Source organism: Python bivittatus, unplaced genomic scaffold (genome assembly GCF_059951505.1).
Source record: "Python bivittatus isolate LINGU-HERP-01145 unplaced genomic scaffold, Pbiv_v1 ctg000610_np1212, whole genome shotgun sequence".
Classification (NCBI taxonomy): Eukaryota; Metazoa; Chordata; class Lepidosauria; order Squamata; family Pythonidae; genus Python; species Python bivittatus.
Window position 1 is genome coordinate 7738309 of NW_028277088.1, and position 14561 is coordinate 7752869.

Here is a 14561-nt window from a genome sequence, read left to right on the forward strand (position 1 = left end):
TATCCAAATTTCAGCTGCCTAGATTATCTTCATTTATATATTGCTGCTCCTTAGTTGAGAAGGAATGCTGCTTTTCCTGTCTTATGCAGAAAAAGATGTTTCCTCTTTCATCCGGAGCTGAACATTGGGGATAAAATTCCATGGATTACCTCAGAAATCTGGTAGCACCTTTTCAAATTAGGAATTTTGAATGTTATTAAGAGGCATTAGTTTTAGTAATAATCATTACTAAATCATTAGATGCACAGAATGGCTAAACTGATGTAGAATTCAAGTAGGGATATGAAAAGTGAGTTACGGCTCATGAAAGCTTATGCCTTTTAATAAAATTTGCTAGTCAGAAAAGATGCCAGTTTTCTTCCGATTTTTGGCTACTGTAGACTTAACACTAGCTCTCCTCCCAAACTGGGTTGTCTCAGTATCTTTGGCTGAAGTAAACTATTCTCTGTGTTATGGAAGCTGGTGCTGCTATTCCCAGGTTTTTATGACCAAATTGCTGCTTGTTCTGGGGATATACTGCCAACTAGGAGGAGTACCAGAAGAATACACTTGCTTGATGAAGTCAATCCTGATTTAAAACTCTGAGAAGCAGAAGAGAAAGTAATCTTGCTAATTTTCAGGAGCTGTGCCTTCATAGTGTTGAGAGCGGAGGGTACAGAAAGCAAAACTAAATTAAAAGTAAAGGACCAGAAGAATTCCAGTATGTTAACTGAGGGCAAGAGGATTATACACCAACAGGGTTGGGGGACTTTTTGAACTTCAATTTGAACTCGAGCAGAACCCAGGTAAAACATTCTGCTGTTTCTGTTAAATTTGTCCGCTGAATTATACGTAACCAGAAAATTCTTTGACTTCGCTCTATCTTTTCGGCTAGCAAGAGCCCCCTCTGGTGACAAGTTCAGTCCACATCCACTGGAAAGAGGCACGGGGAGATGCTTCTGAAATGTTCCTCATAATGTTCACTGCAGAATAAAAAGTAAATGGATTGGGAACGTAAAAGGTCCCCATTCAACCAAGGATCTTACTGGGTCACTTAGAGCCAATCATTATCTCAGCATCTTACAAGCTTGCTGTAGTGGGGATAAAATGAAGGGAGAACTTCATGGTTACCACCTTGAACTGGAGGAAAGCAAAATGTAAAGGTATTAATACATGGATCAATGAGTCAAAGTGGAAAGGCAAAGGAAATAAAAACTGGTGAAGAATGCAGTGATTCTTAGAAATAAATATACAGAACCTTATGCTGCAGAATTGTCTTCCATCGTTATTGATGTGAAATTAGAAACTGGCTTTCCTATAAATAAGGGGACTAGTATTGGTAGTATAAAGTTGAAATAACCGCGCGTTCCTTCCATGCCTTGAAGAATGTCAACATGATTGGCAATTTATCTTCTTGAAGACCAGTTACCAACCCCACCTCCATGCATAGACATTCAGTTTATATTGAGTTCAGAGCAGTTTGGTCCTACCCAGAAAATATGGGTAAATCATAACTATATGTGGAGTTGAATTTGGATATTTGAAGCCCCAACTCAGAATATGACTTCCAGACCTAAGGCTTTTTGTAGTGTCAATATTGTTGCAAGCCTAACAATAATGCCTTTATTGCTAGTTCAGATCGCTCTGAGTTGTCACCAGCAAGTCGTAGCATCAAAAACCCTCATGAAAAATTCAAGCGTAACTTGCTTCTTTTTCCTCCTCATTCCCCCTCCCCAGTCTTCAGGTTCATGCCACAACATGAAATCTGTTATAGGGGAATCAGCTCTAGATTGAACGTAATAGTCCTTCCCATACCATAGAAATAAGATGTTGAAGTTGTTGCTTCAGATATTAACACTATCTGGATGAATATGACAATAAAGTGATAAAGGGTGAGGGTGAAGCAGGCCGAATAGTTGGATTAAGCTGTCATTAGCAACCTTGTAAAAAGACTGATAGGCATAAATTAGATACATAATAAGAGACAAATAAGATCATGTGCTTCTAGCCAATAGTTCCCAGACATGGTCTCTCTGCCTAATTCTGTGCAGTATTTAGCTCTTCAATGGGTAATGTTGCTTCCTGAAGCCATAACACAGTAAACCTTAATCTGATGTTGTTGCCACATTGTCGTGAGATATGACATGATCATGAACCCCTTGGCCTTTCCTTCCCCTCCTCCTGTATCATGCAGCGTGAGTAGATACTTTGAGAATTACATTATAGGCATTATAACTTTTTTTTAATTTTCAGCTGAAACGGTAAGTCAAGAGAGTTTGCATTCTGCAGGAATGAGGTATAGAAAACCAGTATAATACAAGTTAAAAAGCAATGTTTGGAGCTACCCAAGTAACCCACCATGCTTCAACAATGCTTAAAAAGACCTGCGCTGAAAATGTACTATTATGTGCCATCAAGTCGGTGTCAACTCTTAGCAACCATGTAGACAGATGTTCTCCAGGATCTGTCCACAACCTGGTTCTTCGGGTCTTCCAATGATGCACCCACCAGCATCGTAACCGAATCCATGCACCTTATGGTTGGTTGTCTTCTTCTCTTTCCTTCCACCTTTCCCTGCATTGTAGACTTCTCAAGAGAGCCAAGTCTTCACATAAATGTGTCCAAAGTGTAATAATTTGAGCATGGCCACTGGTGCTTCAAGTGAGAACTCTGAACTGATTTGTTCTGTGATCCACTTGCTTGTTTTCTTGACTAGCATTAGGAATCTTCTTCAACACCAACGTTCAAAAGCATCAATACCCTTTCTATCCTCCTTCCTCAAAATCCAACTTTCACTTCCATAGAGCGTCACAGAGAAAACCATTGCCTGCACGACTCTGATCTTTATAGAAATATTAGGGCATCTGAATAGGTTTTCCAAGGCCTTCATGGCTACTCTGCCAAATGCTAGTCTGTCACACATTTCTTCACGGTCAATTTTAAGTCTGGTTGCTGCACCTGTTGTCATTCGTTTGGTTTTCCTTATAGTTAGTCCCATTTTTTTTTCATGCGCTCCTTGATTTCCACTACTACAGCTTCCAGATCATTTACACTGAAACACAGATGCTTGCAATCTCCCTAGGCTTTGAATAAAAAACATTTGAGGCAAATAAACATTATTTCCCCGAATGTCATTCCTTGCATCCATCCACTCAAGTATTTCGATGGCAAGTTTGGAATATCGTTTTGAAAAATGATCTGACAACCAGTCTCCTGACATTCTTCCTCCCGTCCCTCTCCCCATTCTCCTGTATCTGAATTTCCTTTAGACCCCAAGAGAAAACTCTCCTGGTGCATAATGTCCCAAATTGGGTATGTATGAAGGAGATTCAGAGCTTTGCACAGAGCTCTCACACAACCGAACTAAGACTGCCATTTCAGCCACTTGAGTTTCCCAAAGGAAGAACAGAATGCAAGATGTTATAATACACGCGTAAATAGATAGGTACATAATATTGAAAGCAGTTTACATCCACCCCACAGTATTTCTGGAAATTTTTAACTGCAACACATTGCAGGAAGGCCAGCAAGATCCGTGCGGTGCTGAAGGAATGCATCTGGTGAAAGTGTCCCTTTGATATGTATTGTCGAAGGCTTTCATGGCCGGAATACGATGGCTGGTGTGGGTCTTCCGGGCTGTGTGGCCATGTTCTGGAAGTTTTGTTTCCTAACGTTTCGCCAGCATCTGTGACCGGCATCTTCAGAGGGCAGGAGCACAGACAGGAGCAGTTCTCTCTGTGCTCAGGATGATGTGACCCTTTTGTGGGTATTTATAGAGATCTGGGGGGATTGGGGGGTGTTGGGGGGGTAGGGGGCTGTGGGGGGGTGGGGGGTTTGGGTTAACGAGTGGCTGCTTGTTTTGGTGTTGGAATACGTGTGTATCTTCCTGGGGATTAGGCAGGGTTTTTTCTTCTATTGAGTTGTTAATGAGTTAGGAAACAAAACTTCCAGAACACGGCCACACAGCCCGGAAGACCCACACCAGCTGTCCCTTTGATACTTTAGCCTTAGGAAAGATCACTGGAAGGCTCGCAGCCAAACTGAACCTGGCTGCACAAAGAGCCCACTGCTGGCCTTTCTGAAGACCCACGGTTTCTTACTAATTGCAAGGCATTGCAGAAGTTACTTGAACCAGTGTGGGAAAAGCGGTGCTTATTTCCAAACTAAAAAAGGAGGGGCTTTGCCTTGGAGACACAGGTGAAAACTGGCAACAGCTGTTCTACTTGACCCAACCTAAAAGGAATATATAATGGTGTCCCTCTGGAAGCCACCCTGACAATAAAGAGAAGTGAACGTGGAACATCTGGAAAAGCTCCTTCACAAAAGCATTTCATCTATGTTGAGATGGGCGGGGACTGCTGGGGAAAGAATTGTAATGGCTTAAAAGAATGAACAACGTTCTGTTTACTCCCTCAGTGAAATCTGGAAAATACAATAATGATGACACTTTTTTATTGGATAGGATGGTCCTAGGAAGGGAGAAAGATTTACCCTTTGTTTGTTCTGTTCCTTTGCAATGACCAGTAGCTGAAGAAAGTGGATCACACTACCCAGTTTACCCATTGCCCAGAGCCCTGGTTTGCTAAACCCTTGTGTACTAAATAAACTACAGTTGGTTTATACCATTGTAACTGTATTATGGTTTTACCGTGAAGGATGGAAATAGTCTTAAATGCACGGTCAAATAATAAAGCAATGGGTTATTAATTAAAATTATATTTTAAAAAGTAATAAAACAATGGGATGCCTTTCAAAATATTGTCATTGTGATGAGGTACATGCACAGGTTTTAGGAATTTGGCTGAAAGAGGCAAGGCCACCCAAGTCTCCAGCGTGTTTCCCCTCTTAATCTATTTAAAAGACCATTTCAATCAAGCCGTACCAAGCAGCTTCACTTTTCTAACTTCACTAATGCTTTTGCATTCTTTCATTCCCAACTGATGCACACCTTGATGCAAATTTACCATTTATTTTCTTTGCTAACTGACTGGAAGTAAGCATTTCTTCCTTGGGTATAATAGGAGCTTAACAGCTGAGTGTACTTTGCATATCCACAAGACTGTGCTAAATTGCAGACCTAACTTAGATGTGAGAAAAGTGCTTGCAGAACCGAGTGGCAAATTTTCTGTCTCTCTCAGTCAGATAAATCAGCAGCTTGATCTAACAGATGACCCTCTGAGAAGTAAACCTGTGATATTTTTTTCCGTCTGTCTTCTGACACAACCTGTATGGTATGTTAGGTCCCATGGCAAGGGTGTCCCCAGGAAGGGGGTCAAAGAAATCAAGGCAATCAACCCCCCCTTTTTTTTTTACATACACAACACGCATTAAAAAAGAGGGGGTTCTTTGATCATATCGTTGTGGTTGCAATCTCCACTTTTTCAGACCCCCTCCTGCAGACACCCCATGATGCTTATCCTCTTTGGTCAGACTTCTTCTGGGTCTTGCTTTTGAACACTTCATGGATTTCCCCCTGACCTAGGAACAGACAAGCCTTCAGCAGTCCAGAAAACTGTTCAATTCATTTTAGGATCACCAGCCCCTGTTTCTCAGGATTAAGTTCCACAAACTACATACAACAGCCACTAGAATGATCAAATTCCATCCTAGCCACGGTTACACATTCACTTACCTGCCATCACCTCTATGACCGACCTTCTCGCGAATGCAATTTCTATTATCTGCTGCCCTTTCCTTTTCCTGTGAGTACAATGTCCTACAATGATCTAAAAGATCTATTCCACTGATCCTTATCAGCACCATAGAACACAACAGTTATTTGTGAGTTTATTTGGGTGTCTAGACCAGTGTTTCTCAACCTTAGCAAATTTAAGATATGTGGACTTCAACTCCCAGAATTCCCCAGCCAGCCGAGGTTGGCTGGCTGGGAAATTCTGGGAGCTGAAGTCCACATATCTTAAAGTTGCCAAGGTTGAAAAACACTGGTCTAGAAGGATAGAGGGATGCATGAAAAGTTGGCAACATGCAGTGGTGAATAGCAGTCTCCCTCCTCCTCCTCTTCTTCCTTTTCCTCTTCCTCCTCCTGATTTTATCTTTCCTACACAAACTCAGAATGGCATACATGATATCCCGTCCTCCATATTTTGGATATTTATGGCAATCAAATATCTTACTGGCAATATTAGTTTATGGCAATGTCCATGTCACTACTTACACATCAGGCTAAGCTTAGCTAGTTTTAAGTTTGGTTTGCTCTTGTGGGTTCTGTGGGTTCCACCCAGCCCATTTGGGTAGCTGAACGAATCCAGAAAGGGGGTAACTTCAAAAACATACTTAATATTATAGTGCAGATAAAGATTTCTACAATAATCCTTGGGTTGGGTTTACATTATACCTGTGTTACTCAACCATGGCAACTTTAAGATGTGTGGACTTCAACTCCCAGAATTCCCCAGGCTGGCTGAGAAACACAGGTATAGTGTAAACCCAACCCAAGGATTATTGTAGAAATCTTTATCAGAGCTCCAACTTCCTGTCATTTTTTTTCCTCAAAGAAAACACTCCAAATACTTCAATATTTTTAAAGGGAAAATGTTCCACCTCTTGTATCTTATTGATTGCTCTTCCCAATATATGTCTTGTGATTAATCAGTATTTCAAGCAGATCAATTTTCTCCAAGTTAATGACCCTAAATGTTATTGGAATCTTGAATTATCCAGACTTCCCAGCTAACAGGGCTTTATTTATTTTATTTTATTTTATTTTATTTTATTTTATTTTATTTATTTATTTGTTGGACTTGTCCCTGCCCATCTCCCCACAATGGGAGACTCTGGGCGGCTTACATCAAAATTAAAATCATAAATACATGATTAAAAGTTATAAAAAGAAGAAGAATTATTGGCATTGTAATTCCCAACACATCCGGAAAGTACCAAGTTGGGGAAGGCTGAAATAAAATTAAATTCTTTGTTTCTTGCATTTTGCTGAAGCTTCGAGCAAGGTTTATTCCTTGTGTTCCATGATTTACTCTTCCTTTTTGACCTCAACCACATAGGGGGTGGCTTCACCCAGGGCAATAAATCATAATGGAGTTTGTGGTTTTCGTTTACCATGTTGTATGACTCCTGACACTGTAGTGTGCAAACCATGGTTTATGTCAAGGGTGGACAATCTGTAATCCCAGTTACATGTGGCTCCTCAGTCCTCTTTCAGTTGCCCTCAGAGCCTGCTCTAACCCTGTTGAAAACAGAATGGACCGTTTCTTGCCATTTTGAGATGGGGAATTGATGAAAACTAGTGTAAGCCCTCCAAAATTCCTCCATCACTCAGCCCCACAGGTGAGTGATGTGGCCTCACCCATTTTGCACTCCAAAAAACTCTAAGGAACACCCATGGTCACCAAAGACTTCCCCTCCTTGTTTATTCTTAACATTACATGTGACTCCAATCAGTGTGCCTTCATAAAAAAGTATTGTTAAAACAAACCATGGTTTAGAATGCCTAAACTCAGGGGTGTCCCCAGGGAAGGGATCAAAAAGTCAGGATGGTGCCCACAAACATAGGGTTGAAGCCCTGTTTTACGTGTGTCATGACACATGTAAGAAAGGGGCAGGGCTTTGATCACATAGTTGTGGGCCCCTCTTGACTTTCTTGACCTCCCCGTGGATAGCCCTGCATGAACCCAACCCACAAAAATGTTTTGGACTCCCTTAAGGTGACCAAAGCAAATGACTATTTCTAGCCAATTCTGGGCTGCACCTGCTGACATGCAACTGGTTCAGTGCTGGGGAACTTTTTGCAAAAAAAAAAAAAAATTGGGAAGGTAGGAAAAATTCAACAAGCTCTCTTATTGAGGTCTCCTGGGTATATCTTCAGAAAAAACAAAATCAGGCAATCTGCTAACCGTACATGGCTCCACATTCCAGTGCCTAATTAATCAGCACTGTGAGCAGTTCGTAGTGATGGGAGGGTGGGGTATCACATCTCCCTAATTAAAAAGCCCAAACAGCTCGGCTCCGTGAGGATGTGGCTCTCATCTTTTCCCTTTCCGCCTCTAATAACCCCCGTCCCTGAATTAGAATGACTGTATTCCTTAAAATTTACAGTGGAGGGGTTGCAGAATTATTGGGGGTTGGGGGTAGAAGAGGTATGTTATTCAAGATTCCGTATTTGAATATGCTGTTGAAATGTACTTTCAATGAAATTACTTTTTTATGTGGTTTATTTATTCAAACTTATTACGGCCTCCCACTCCCATAGGCGCTGCATTAATACTTTACTTCAGGCAATACCATAAGCTCTGGCACGTGAGTCCGGCTGAGCGTTTTGTGTGAACTCAGACGTGTGGTCTAGTCAACAAACCTTGGTTGAAGAAGGCATCATACAGCAGGATTGCAAACCAGGTGGATATTCAGATTTAAATGCAATCAGCATTTCATGCAAAAAAAAATTTTTTTTTAATTGCAAGTTGTGTATTCAGAACAATGTTGCTTGCATCAGCTTTTATGGGTGTCACGTCTCACGGGACGTGCTCGCAGATTATGAACAGATAAACCGCTGACCGGAGCTCCCCTTAACCTCCTCATGCCATTTCGGGGTTCGGTCTGGACGAGTGTCCCATGAACACCCCAGGTCTTCCCGCGAGCAAGCCAGCTGCTCTTCCACGCCCCCTGCTGGAGACGGAGCGGCAGAGCAGCGAGTGGCTTTACGCAGGGCCGGCGTGGGGCTGTTCCGCTCTGCTGCGGAATGAATTCGATTCGGACCAACCACACATCTCGTTCAGTTAGAAGAACTTTGGGAATCGGCGTGATTGATTCAACACCAAGCTGAAACGAGTGGTGGGAAAAAGGGAAAAAGCCAGGGAGGAAGGGGCAAATATTCATGTAATAAACTTAAATCTAGGTTGAACCACCCAAGAATGGTTAACTCAAACTCCTGTTAGCTGATCTAATATGATTCTGCCGGTGGCTCCTGGCACCTCCATGTCGCTTTCTTCACAAAAACACAACACACAGTTCGCCGAAGCTCAAAGGTATTTTGAGTTCCCAACTCCGTTTCTGTCAAGGAATTTTTGGATGGTCTCTTCCCTCAAGAAAGAACCGGGTCCGGATCCTGCTTAGCTTTCTGAAATCCAGGCAAACGTCTTTGTCCCCTTCCCTTCCTTGGATTGCGTAACAGATGTCTTATCCAAACTCATCCGCTTTGGATTGGAGAGGGGGAGATTGGAAGAACCACATTCCTTTGACATCCAGGCAGGATGGAGGCAAGGCCAGCAGTGGCTTCATTAGTGACTTGTCACCCAGCACTGGTGGAGCAAGGCTATAAATCACTGTTGGGAAGAAGGCTGAGCTCTTGCTAAATCATCTACTACTATCCTGATGGGCCAAGTCTGGAGCAACAGGGCTTCTCCCTGTCAGACCGCCAGGCTGCATTCCGGCACCCGAGGCTTTGAGTCGGCGGATGGCAGCGAGGCTCTAGTCGTGATCAGGCCCTATAGTCAGATTTCTCTCTCCAGTAGAAGAGCATACCTGTAGCCCAGGGTTGAACTGTGAAGCCCTTGGTGCTCTCTGAGCTTGGTGGTTTTCTTGCAGACGTTTCATTACCCAACTAGGTCACCCCATCAGGGTGCCCTATTGATGTGACCTCGTTGGGTAATGAAACATCTGCAAGCCAACCTCCAAGCTCAGAGCGCACCAAGGGCTCCACCGATTTCCCACACGGAAGGGAGGCTCAGATCCTGCAAACCAAAATAAAAGTTGCATGTGGGGGGGGGGAGTATTTTCAAAGCAACGGATCCACAGAGCGCGGCCTGTCCTCCAGTTAAACGAGTTCGAAAGACTTTCTCCGGCCCCTGAATCGGGCAGGTGGAAAAGTGCTGGGCCAGCGACCCTGCTTCTCTTTACTCGGAAGCAAGCCCCGCTTTGGTGGGAGGAAGCCCCAAGGAACTCAGGGGGCCTTACTTCTGAGCCGGCAGCAGGAAGAATAAGAATCCATCAGGAGCAATTGTTACCCAAACCGATTCTGCTCAGTCCTCTTCCGATTCATCCGTTGGCGCCCGTCCTTGGCCACTTCTGCCAGCCTTTGAGGTGTGGCCAAGTGCTACTGCTTTAGACAAAATTGTTCAGGGCCACATTCAGTGAGGAAAGTGACCTGTGAGCTTTGGTCTTGTGGAGCTGTTTAGCTTTCCTTCCTTCCTTCCGGCTCCTCGGAGGAGGGCGAGGTTCCCGCGAGACGAGACGCAGCTCCAAGGCGTTTCCTATGTCTGCAAGCCTGAATTCCCTCCCCCCCCCCGAAGTCTTGCCTAGAAGGCGTGCACCCCCTACGGACTCTTCACATAGCTGCGTTCACACATACCCGAGCGTGGTTTATGGAACAGATCATCATTGCTGTGTGTGCATCAAACGCGAAAGGGCTCGGAGCGGCTGGCTTGGCGCCACAGATGGAACCCTGCAAGCCCACGGGCGGCGCAGCCAGAGAATCGAGTCCTACAAGAAGCTGATTCAATGTCAATAGGTCGCTTCTGTGCTTGAACTTGGACAGGAGAGGTCAGAGGGTGGGGTGGCGGCTGCTCTAGATCAGAGTCTGGGTGCTCCTGGGGGGTGCTGCGGAGGCAGGCTGGCCGCCCAATGCTGGAGATTTGGGCCACCCGTTGGGTGGGGGAAGCAGCACCCTTCTTGGGGGGGTGCCTTCCCGTCAGTGTTTTGACTCATGGCGACTGCCTGGACAAGCCCCTGCAGTTTTCTTGCAAGGCTTTTCGGAAGCGGTTTGCCATTGCCTCCTTCCTAGGTCAGAGAGAGAGTGACTGGCCCAAGGTCACCCAGCTGGCTTTGTGCCCAAGGCGGGACTAGAACTCTCTGTCTTCCAGTTTCCAGCCTGATGCTTTAACCACTACACCAAAGCGGCTCCCCAGCAGGGCCACAGCCTGGGGGAGCCCCCTGCCGCCTCCACGCCACCCTGGCTTCCCCCTGCAGCGAGCTACCCCGCAGTCGGGGACGGCCTTTCCAGCTGTGGCGCTGGATGCCCGCTCGCCTTCCCCTCCGCGGCGCAGGAGCCGAGTGGGGTCAACGGTCACTTCCTCTCGCAGTCAGTCTGCGCGGCCGCTGCCTCTCCGGCTTTCGGGGGGCGACCTCACCTGCAGGCCAAGGGGAGCGGCCGAGGGGCGCTGGCTGCGGAGCGGGCAGAAGGCGCCCCGGGGCCTCGGGCCGGACGCGATCCTCAGCCGTTCTCTCGCGCCACCCCCTCGCTGCCTCGGCCGGGAGCTCCTTTAAAGAGCTGGAAGCCGCCCGTCTGGAATCTGCGCCGGAGGGAACCGAATCCAAGCTAGTAGGGGTAAAATCCCCTCAACTGAAACGCGAGACCTGGAAGAACGAGAACAGGGTTCAAGAGGGGCATCTTGGGGGGGGGGGGGGCTTCCGCCGCTGGGCACCCAGATGGCCGGGCATATCTCCAGGCTACGGACTAAGTTTAGGCGCACCTACGTTCTTGCTTGGCCTTCTCTGCAGTCGGCGCCGAGGCTTGAGCGAGCGGTAGATCCAAACAGATATTGATCTGCGGTTGCACGTTGGACTGGAGCGAGCCAATATTTGGAACCGGCCACCGGTTTTGTAACGCATCCCCGTTTGGGGTTTCATTTTGGTAAGGGTGCGTGCACCTGAACGTATGTCTCTTTTAAAAAGTGGGTTAATCAGAACAGGTGGAAAACTCTAACGGCGAGACCATAAAAATCAAGCCAACCGTTTTTTGGCTTCAAGTAAACAACATTCACGTAAAAACATATGAGGGGGACAGGAGGAAATAAGCCGCTCCCGTAAAATGCAATTGATCCAGGCAGGACATTTGCAAAGCCGAAAATATCGCACCAGACTTCTGAAGGTGCTTTTCGAAACATTAAAATAGAAACCACAACCAAGCAGCGAATGGCCCACTTTACTACGCTCTCTAAAAGATTCTATAGAATATTTTTTCTCTTAGGTTGTACATCTCTGCAAAAAAAAAGCTCCTAGGACATTCCCCCCTCCCCTTGCTGGAGATTGGCAGATCCGTGTTTACAAGCTGGCGTTTGGGCCGGAGGGCCGGAGACCCAAAGCCGAGAAAACTCCAAACTTTGGGCAGGTGGGCGACGAGGACAAGCAATGCGACCCTGAGTTCAAAGGGGCTGACACGACTCGCCTCCGCCAAAAAACAAGAACAGCCGTCATGTCCCATTAAGGGAAGGAAAAAGTCAGAACCGCCTTTAAGGACTAGCCGGGCACTACAAAAACGGAGCAAGCTTCTGAGTTCTCCAGCATTCTTCGTTAGGGAAAAAGAGGGGAAACGAGCTGATTCTTCTCACCAGTTCGGTATTAAAACCCTTAGTTTTAAGATGGGGCGTGGTTGGGAGAAGGCAGCTCTTTGCGCTGAAAGTGTGACTCCTATTTGTTGAGCGTTTTTGCTCTAAAATAAACGTCATTCCCTAGCTAGAATAACGACTGAAGAGGGCAGTCCCACTCGCTGCCATCGGAGGGGGGTGGGGTTAGGGTTAGGCTTGGTCCTCTCCCCCCTCGGCCTCTCCTGCCGCTGCTGCGACGCTTCCACGGGCGGATTCCAGGGGGTGTCGACCAGCGATCACCTGCTCCTTCTGTGCTTGATCATCCACGGTCCTCGTTCTCTGTGTGGCACATTTTTATTTGCGTCGCAGGGCAACCCACTGAAGAGCGGGGCTATGACTTGCACGGGAGCAACTGGCGTAGAGGGTCGCCTGAACTCCTGTGAACATTCACAAGCGCTTTCTGGGGGGCTTCAATGCAAGCCCTGCTAGCCGCCTTCGATGCGCGTGGCATCTAAGCGTTCCTCCCCTTGATTTAGCCAAGATCTCACACTACGGTAAACAGATTTTACAGATTCCTGATTTTTTTTCCCTCTCTCTCTCTCTCTCGTAAGCGCAGTCTCGTCCTTTCAACGCGCTTAAGCATCACCGAAATCTAATTAAAAACTTCTAACCGAAGGGGCATGTTTTCCTAATTTTTGCACTTTCTCTCTCAGCTGATCTCCTCCTCTCCAACACCGAAGCAGATTCATTTCCATTTTTCCCTTTTCGCCCCCTCCCCACTCCCTTACACGAGATGAGAGATTTCTTCTGGCTGCCAGGATTTTAAATGCGACTGTCAGGATGCGAAGCCAATGTTGTTTTAATAGACAGAAGGTAATAACAAAACGATTTATGCAAACCTATTAGAAGAGCCGCAGGAGGAACCTTGCCTGGTAGTTAAAATTTCTGAGCCAGAAAATTAAAAACAAATATTTAACTTTGCCATTTTGAACCCTGGCTGAAACCGCTGCTTAACTTTTACGGTGCATATTCAATGAGGAACTTTACCAGGCCGACTGAGACTCCCCAAAGAGACTCGTACAGAGAGGGAGTCACGCGAAGGAGAGACTTCCCTCTCTCACGCCCAGGAAAACAGGTGTGACACGCGTCCCTGTATGGCAAGGGAAACTGCAACCAAAGCGGGGCAGTAAAAAACGGCGTGGGGTGGATTCCACCCCCTTCGGCCCTTGCACCAGATCTTCCCACCAGTAACCCCGAGAAAGGATCTTCGGTCCTTCTTCCTGCCCACAGAAAGGACCTCGGTGGGACTGACCTACTGTTCCAGGCCAAACCTCCATTTATTTTGGCCAGGAATCCTTGTTTGTAACATTCCCACCCCGCTTGTTTAGAATGGAAAAAACGACCCCAGCTCGGAGGCGCTTCTCGGTCGCCTGCCCCGGGCCCTCGGCGCAGCCCCGTTGGGGAATCCGAGCGACGGCTGGGGACGCTGTCCTCTTCCTCGTTAAACCGAAACGTTAGGATTTTGAAAGGCCATCTAGGACGAGATTTCCAGATGTCAACATTTGTCTTTCGTTGTGCTGTTTGATTCGGACCTTAGTTAATCTGGATTAACCCTTGCCTTTCTGTGGAATTGCCCGGGTCTAAAAAGGCTTAAATCCTCATTTAGCCTGTCGAACGACGGGCCTGATAGAACAATCTAAAACATTTTGCGGAGTTCTTGGACGTATTAGCTACACCCAGAAGACAAAAATAAATTAAAGAGCGCTATCAGGCTCTATTCATTTTAAGGGGAGCTTGAAAGTAATCCATAGGAAGCCGAGCGGCTTCAATTTCTGTCACCTCTCTTCCCCAACCTGGAGCCCTCCGGCTATCTCAGCGCCCATCAACATTAGTCAGCGTGGCCAATGTCCGTGTTGGCTAGGCATTATGGGAGTTGAAGTCCAGTTGAGCTGGAGGCGTGTGGCTAGAGACATACCCGCTTCAAATAAGAACCATATTGAGTTCAGCGCTGCTCGAGCCATCGGGCGCAGGAGTGTAGGCAAAATGCTGAATTTGGGTTACAACAGGCACCTGTGTCACGGGATCCGTCTTTCCTGGTTTATTAACATCTTCTTTGTGTGGAGGTCAATCCAATCAGGAAAGGAAACCATGAAAGCTGATTTTTAACCCTGAAACAAAACTACAGTTGTTTTATTCAGATGAGACAAATCATACTAGAACCGACTTAGACAAATTAGTAACGGTAGAAGCAGGCCTTCCTCCCCCCGGCGCGCACTCCGACCCCACCTGCCTACTTCCACTAAGACGCAG